We start from the raw sequence: 8,292 nt of genomic DNA, 5'->3' as shown, positions 1-8,292 counted from the left end.
CTTTTTCGTCCTCCGTCGCTTTTTTTTTTCTGTGCCCCCCTCCTAGGAAACAAAGAAATAAAAAATAATTTCAAGATGTGTCCCTCCTCGCCGCCGCGTCCCCGCGCGCAGCCTCCGCGCCCTGCCCCGCCTCCTTTTAAGAGACGAGCCAATGGACGGGACGAAAAACAGGAGGTCGGCGGACGAGCGAATCAATCAACGCTGGGGGGGAAAGGGAAGAGAGGCGGGCCAAAGAGCCAATTAAAGGGTCGGTTTCTGTCATCCCGCCTTTTCGGAGGATGGCAAAGGCCTCCCTCTGCCTTGCCTGTAGCCTCGAGCGGCGTTTGCAGCAGCCCATCGGAGTAAGGAGATGGTGAACTGATCGCAAAATAATCCAATAGATGAATAGCGATCCCAGACTGGGTGGAACCCAATGGGAAAACAGGAAAAAGTAAGGCTTTTTTGGAGGTTTTTTTTCCGGTTGTATCCCAACCTTTGCTTTGACATTAGAGGAGGGGCCTAAATTTGATTGAAAGGACTGCGCGCCAATAAACTGAGCAAAGGATTGTTGCAAACTTGGAACCAAGGAATGGTCCACCCGTTTGCATTTCTCCCCAGTTTTGTCATAGGCCCGCCTTCAAACGTGACTGATAAGGAAATTATCCAGTGACGGTCAGGTGATGAGGATCATGGCAACACAGCCAAGCCAATAGGAAACTGGAAAAAGGGGTAGCTTGGAGGTACAGCCAAATAAAGTGACATGGGAAACAGATCTTAAGCCAATCAGAGTTGTCTGTATTCATTTGTTAGGGTAGATACTGGTGGGCCTGTGGTTTTGCTCTAATAGGGCAACTGTTGCCTCGATAAATATTTTGTCAGCTAGCAAAAAAAATTAACGCCCTAAACCTGAGCACGTTTACTTGGAAATAAATGCCGTTGGTTAGAATAGGACCTGTTTCCAGGTGCGCATACTTGTACACAGGGCTCGTTTCGGGCCGGAGCGGCGCTTTGGCAGTGATGGGCCCCCCCCCCCCCCCCGCCCGGCCCTGCTTCTTCCCGAGCGGCCGACTCCTGCTGCTCTCAGCTCCTCGCGTCTCCCCTGCTTGTACAGGGCGGGTTTGATTTTTGATTTTTTTTTTAAAGCTGCCTTCTGTGGGTTATTTTTGGCTTCTGTCATTATTTATTTACATTTGTTTTTTATATGTTGGCTTTTAGGTTGACTTTATCTTACAAACTAGCTGGAGCAGTCTGCTAAGAGAGAGAGTACGATCTTTTAAATAAAAGCAAGTTAAGCAACCCTATATTTTGACAGCCCAGTTCTGAATAAACAAGAATGTGTGGATTTGCATAAACAAATTATGCTATGATTGATTCTTTCGTGTTGACCAGGCTCGATTTATGGATCCCTGAGCTAAAAACGTTTAAAACGTAGAAGTTACGTACTATTTATTTATTTATGAAATTAGATTTACTACGCTGCCCTTCCTTAGAAGCAGGGCTCAGGGTGGCTTACAACAAAATAATGTACAAATCTCAAGTTAAAACTAATTTAAAATAAACCAATAATTACCAATAAATAAAAACAGCATACATACAGTATATGAGATGGTGGAAAGAATTCCAGCTCCCCAGCCTCCCTGGGGGAGGGGTTATGAGGGATGGGGACTTATGTAAGAGTTCCAAGGATGCCCCATCACTGTCTACCTGAAGGCCCGGCGGAACATCTCCGCCTTGCATGCCCTGCGGAACATTAACCTAAGCATTTGACACCAGGGGTTGACTTTGTCAAACACTTTTAGTGTTCAAAGCACTTCACAGACATTATTTTGTTGTAATTCCTGCAACAGCCCTGTAAGGTAGACCAGTATGACCCTGAAGCTGAGACAAAGTGACTTGCCTTACGCCAGGCCACCCAGTGAATTCTTGCCTAAGTGAACCATTGCAACTGAGGAGGAGCAATATTTATGCAAAATAGATGCAGTGATACATACAGTAGAAGTGGAGCAACTTTGCAAGTGCCCAGTTGTGTGCACTCTTACTGGGAAGCCAGTCCCACTGTTATCACTAGTCGTTTCTTGCAAGTAACTATGCATAGGACTGCAACTATATAAGATAATCTTAAACACAGTTATTCTGAAACGAAAACCCACTTCTTTCAATGGGACTTACACCCAGGCAAGGTCAAAAGCTGAAAGATCTGTTTTGGCATCCCTGCAGTGGAGCAAGTCGGCCAGGTGGTGGCAGTGTGGCAGCGCGACATCAAGAAGCCCTGATGTCATCAGCCAGCCGACAAGAATACATGCCGTCGGAACACGACTGATCCAGCTCGCAGATGAATCCCCGGCCAGCTACAATGTGTGTGTAATTAAAAATATACTGTATGTTGTCTTCCCTATCTCCCATGAGTATTGTTAGTCCAACTGTCATGAGTAACTGTAAATCGCTCTGAGCCCACAGGTGTGTGGGAAAAGCGATCAATAAATTGAAATTATTATTATTATTATTATTATTATTAGCAGCAATACTATGCAGAATGATTTGGGAATCGAGATGTGCTCAGTTATTAAGTAGTCAAAATACCAACTGAATCACAGCTACTCTTTAGTACACTCAGTATCAGAGATCTATGGACATCTTTGGAATTGTTATTTCAGTGCCACAGCATTAACAGGAAGGGTAGCAATAGAGTAGTGAGTGCCTCAACAGATAATTTTAACTGACTGGGGCATCTTCCAACTACAAGATTTAGCAGAGTATCCAGCTAAGGAGGATTATCCTGTTAGGCATTTCTATGCACAGTGCTTACATTTTTAGCCATTCTCAGGAATACAGGCAGTGGTATGGCCTGGCAAAGGCTAAATACCCCTGCCCCATATGTGCTCCTACAGGGGACAAATAAAAACTTCCTTGTAACCTTTGGAATGGAGCAGCACTGCAGACTGGAGTGGAGGGAGGTGGGGAAGAGAGGTAAATACTCTGCTCTCCAAAAGAAAGGTAATAAGAGAGCCCCCCCCCCAATGTAACTCTGTGCACTTTTAGGTCCAAGCTGTTGGATCTGGTAGGGTTGCCAACTCCAGCTTGGGAAATTCCTGGGGATTTGAGGGTGTAGTTTGGGGTGGAGAGGGAGCTCAGCAGGGATGTGATACTATAGAATCCATCTTCCAAAGCTGGGATGTGCAAGGTTGTGGGGGGGGGGAGAGAAAAGACAAGTAAACATCTTAAATTTGTGGCCAAATGGGGTGACCCTTTTGCATTTCTGTACAATTCTGATTGTTGATGTGTAAAACAGGGCAAGGAGAAACTAAACTCTCCCTCCCTTAATGTACTGTGCTCAGTTGATTGATTTAGCCTTTTCCTCCTAGCCCAACTCCCATACTATAAGTCAGCTTGGCTCTAAGAAAAAATCCCGCAATCAACCCCCTAGAACAAATTAAGGTGGTGGGTGGATTAGGGTTGGTTTGATCCCCGAACACACTATTTTTGCTTAATGATAGATCCAGTCCACCCTCTACTTGAGAATCCTGGGAGAGGAAGAAAATTTTACTTGTCAACATTGCTTTCTCTGCAAACCAGAATTGTAATTTCCCATAAATCAGGGATGCTTCCTCCTATCTAGCTGAAATGTAGCAGGGAAGTTGTAATATATCCAGTCCCGAGCGCATGGCAGACGGGGGCTCCACGCGGTCCTGCGAAACCTCCGAGCTTCGATCCGGGAAACAATGGACTAAGCGGATCCTAGCCCGCACCAATCAGAGGGCTAGGCTCCCGGCCGAGAGCCCATGGAACTCTCAGCCACTGTAAATAGCCTATTGCGGTGTGTGGGTGTGTGTGTATGTTTTGGGTGGTGGTTTCACTGGGAATATAAGCCGGCCTGCGAGCCGGCTGAAGTTCTGCACTAATAAAAGTATGAGAGCTGAAATCACTCATCAGTCTCAGTACTTTTCAGAAGTTCTCTTGGGCTAATGTTACAGTCCCCAAGCATTTCAGCCCAATTTTAATTAAGACTCCTCCCCCCCAAACTGGCACATCTCTACTTGGGGATAACCTCCACTGAGTTAGTCTTAGTGAAATAGGATTATGACCTGTGATTGATGCTAACAATGAGTCACTTTTTGCATACCTTGAATATATTTGGGTTTGAATGCAAAATGTGACAGACCTGTGTATTCCATTAACATTTGCTTCCAGTGTCAGTACTTGGAAACAAGCAGAGGATGACAGTGGCAAACCACCTCTGCTATCTCTTGCTTTGAACACCCCATGCTTGGGGGTCACCATGAGTTAGTAGCGACGACAGAACATTTTACTTCTTCTAACCCTTGGTGCTTACAAACACCCCCTTCCCACACCCATTGACAGCTGAGGTGGTATATTGGTTAGCATGTCTGACTAGGATCTGGGAGACTAGGCTTCAGATCCTCACTCTGCCATGGAAACTTGCTGGGTGATCACACACTCTCAGCCTAACCTACCTCACAGGGCAGTTGTTGTGAAGATAAAATGAAGGTGGGGGAGAATGATATTGGCAGCTGCTTTAAATTCTAGTGAGGAGAAAAGACAAATAAATAAGAGCGAGTTCACTGAAACAGCAGAAGCACTCCCCGGTAGAGAGCACTTTTGTTGTTGTTGTTCAGTCGCACAGTCGAGTCCGACTCTTCGCAACCCCATGGACCACATCCCGCCAGGCCTTCCGGTCTTCCGCTGTCCTCTGGAGTTTTCTCAACTTCATGTTCGTTGCATCGATAACACTGTCTAACCATCTCATCCTTTGCCGTCCCCGTCTTCTTTGACCTTCAATCTTTCCCAGCATCAGGGCCTTCTCCAGTGAGTGCTCCCTTCTCATTGGGTGGCCAAAGTATTTGAGCTTCAGTTTCATTATCTGGCCTTCCAGGGAACAGTCAGGGTTGATTTCTTTTAGGATTGACTGATTTGACCTTCTTGCAGTCCAAGGGACTCTCAAGAGTCTTCTCCAGCACCATAGTTCAAAAGAATCTATTCTTCGGCGCTCGGCCTTCCTTATAGTCCAACTACAAATGCAGAGCAATTCAGAAGGAGAAGTTGCATAGGACAGCAACTAAACAGATTTAGCAGTGGCCCTGCAAATGACCTGACCCTGCAGCTGCCACTTGGAAGAGAGTGAACAGTGACTCTCTTCTGCCCAAAAGATAGGCTGTTGGGAGTCCACTGGGTCCTGCTGTGGTGGTGGGCCCTTAACAACAGCTTCAGCCCCGGCTAGGCTTGCCAGCCTTCAGGTCAGGACTGGAGATCTCCCAGAATTACAACTGATCTCCAGACTCCAGAGATCGGTTCCCCTGGAGAAAATGGGAGCTTTGGAGGGGTGGGTGGAATCTATGGCATTATCTACCTCTGTGGTCCCTCCTTTTCCCAAGCCCTGCCTCAGCTCTGCCCCATACCTCCGGGTGTTTCCCAACCAGAGTTGGCAACTCTAGCCCCGCCTGAAGCATCAGCAGTGCAATCCTTTTTTTTTTTTGGCCCCCCGAAGGGGATTTTTTAATTGCATTTTTATATAGACTACAAAACTACAATGAAAAAAGGGAGGGGTACTACGTTTAGGGAGAAAGAAAAGGTAACCACTACTGACTAAAAACAAAAAGTAACCACTACTGACGCTGAACTGCAGGCTGTGGTAGGTCGGTAGTTCCAACAGTTTGAGACCCGGGTGCCGCATGACGGAGTGAGCTCCCGTCTCTAGTTCCAGCTCCTGCCAACCTAGCAGTTCGAAAGCAAGAAATTGCAAGTAGATAAATAGGTACCACTTTGGTGGGAAGGTGACAGCGTTCCGTGCGCCTTGGTGTTTAGTCATGCCGGCCACATGACCACGGAAAGGTCTTCGGATAGCGCTGGCTCTTGGGCTTTGAAACGGAGATGAGCACCGCAACCCTAGAGTCGGATTCGACTGGCTTTTGAGCAAGGGAACCTTTACCTTTTTACTGACTAAAAAACCAAGAGAGGAGATCTTCAAATTGCTTACATACAATGCCATCTCTTAAAACGCTACATCTTATGAACTTAGTCAGATTTGCTTTTATACCTTTTAAATCTTAAATTTAACTGTTATAAAAAAGACCCCCTCAGCATCTCAATATTAAAAACATTATTATCAAAGACACAATTCAGAGTCCTTCAATCCTCATTTTACCAGCAGTGCAATCCTAAACAGAGTTACGTCATTCTAAACCCACTGACTTCAGTGTACTTAGAAGTTTATATCTCCCTTTAGGATTGCATGCCCTTTAGGATTTGACATGACAATTTCTTTTTTTTAGGCAGGGCTATTTTTAGCAAAATGTACTGCTAAGAAATAGAAGAAAAGAGTTTCTTCACTCCCTGAATGAGTCTCAGAGTGGCTTGCAATCCCTCCCCTCCCCTCCCCTCCCCAAAACCAATACTGTGTGAGGTAGGTGAGACTGAGAGAGTTCTGAGAGAATGGTGACTGACCCAAGGTCACCCAGCCGGCTTCATGTGGAGGAGTGAGAAATCAAACCTGGTTCTCCAGATTAGAGTCTGCTGCTTTTAACCACTACACCATACTGGCTCTCATACATTCTGCCTAACCTTCCAGGTCTTCACCTTGTCTGGAAATTTTTCTGGTTCCGGCTGGATTTTTCAAAATCAATCTCACCCTTACAATGCTTACATCAGAAAAAGGTCTCTCCAGTTAGCTACTATGACAACACAGCAAAGTGCTTAAAAAGGGAAGGGCAAGAAGTAAATTGATTTACAGTGCAAATTCCATGTGGAGTTACTCCAGTCTAAGCTCCGTAAAATCAATAAACTGATCTCTGGAGATCAGTTGTCATTCCAGGAGTACTCCAGTTTCCACCTGGAGGTTGGCAGCTGTATGACTTATTCCTTTCTTTTAGGGTTAATTTCGTTTCTTCTAAGCACAGCTAGAAATGTAGCAAGGAAAACTGGCTGACTCCAGCCTTGTGTAGCAGCCTGACCATTGATTTAAAAGTCATGGGTGGTTCTGGTAAATATATTCTAGAAAAGGATAACCATCCTACCATATGTTATCAGCAGCTACTCAGCAGATGCAAGGTGTGAAATGGCAGGTAGTGGTAGCTCCCCAGGGTCTCAGGTGGAGGTTTTTTACATACCTGTTCCTTTGAATGGAGTATGCTGTTGGGAGAATGGATGCGAGAGTTTCTTAATGCAAAGTTGTTGCTCTATGCAGACAGGGTTAGCAACTCCGGCTTGGAGAGTTCCTGGAGATTTGGGGGCGGTGCCTGGGAGGATGGAGTTTGGGGAGGGAGCCTCAGTGGGGATACCATAGAAACCATACTCCAGAGCTGCCTTTTCCTCCAAGGAAATGGATCTCCACAATCTGGAGATCAGTTGTAATTCTGGAAGATCTGCAGGCCCCACCTGGAGGTTGGTACCCATCAGTGTTCCCTCTAAGCTGAGTTAGTGTGAGCTAGTTCACAGTTTTTTTATCCTCTAGCTCACACATTTTTGTCTCAGCTCAGGAAGAGTGGCTCCAGAGCAAACTAATTAATGCAGGAGCCAAATGGCTTGCTCACAACTGTAATGCCAGTAGCTCACAAAGTAGAATTTTTGCTCACGAGACTCCACAGCTTAGAGGGAACATTGGTACCCATAATCACTGAGCCATGGCCCTTGCCTAGCTGACTTATACAGTGTCCCATCCTTGGTCTTATCGAGGTCAGTGTTATCTGCTTGACAGGCAGAAGCTGTCCAAGAAGCTGTCCAAGGTGCTTGGTGGAGTTTTGTTCACACCCGCTGCTAGCTGAGATACCCGGAGAAGCTGGGAAATGTCTGCATGCACAGCAGGTGCTCTGCCTCTGAGTTCTGGGTGGCAGGACCTCAGAGTACATCTTCCAAGCCACTGGAAATTCAAGCAATAAATAAATTTGATTTGACTCCTATGATTCCCTTGCTTAGCGAGGGGTTACTTCCAGCAGTTGCACAGTAAAGTGCTGCAAACACAATTTCTTTCATATTTTATCAATTGCTAGATAAGCTGCCAGGTGGCTTTCTTACCACTTCTGTAGGCTGTGATAACGCGCATGGGCTCTTGGTAGTATAGAATCTTGACCCAAGCAGCAGTTCATCTGTCAAGAGAGTGAACTTTTAACAACATAACCGTTCGATGTCGTTCATAAGATCAGTTTGCAGTTCCAAATCTTCTTTGCTGTTTTTAATGTACTTAGTTCTTTGGTGGATTTGCTGATTGATTGAGGAGCCTGCCCGAGTTATTCATGAACTGTGAGAGAAAACCTGACAGTGTGTCAGGAGAAATAAGTTAATTCAATAAAGGACTGGGTCGAT

This window comes from Gekko japonicus, unplaced genomic scaffold (assembly GCF_001447785.1).
Source record: "Gekko japonicus isolate JY-2015 unplaced genomic scaffold, Gekko_japonicus_V1.1 scaffold62, whole genome shotgun sequence".
In the NCBI taxonomy this organism is placed as follows: domain Eukaryota; kingdom Metazoa; phylum Chordata; class Lepidosauria; order Squamata; family Gekkonidae; genus Gekko; species Gekko japonicus.
The sequence above is the reverse complement of the archived record's forward strand: the minus strand, read 5'-3'. Positions refer to the sequence as shown.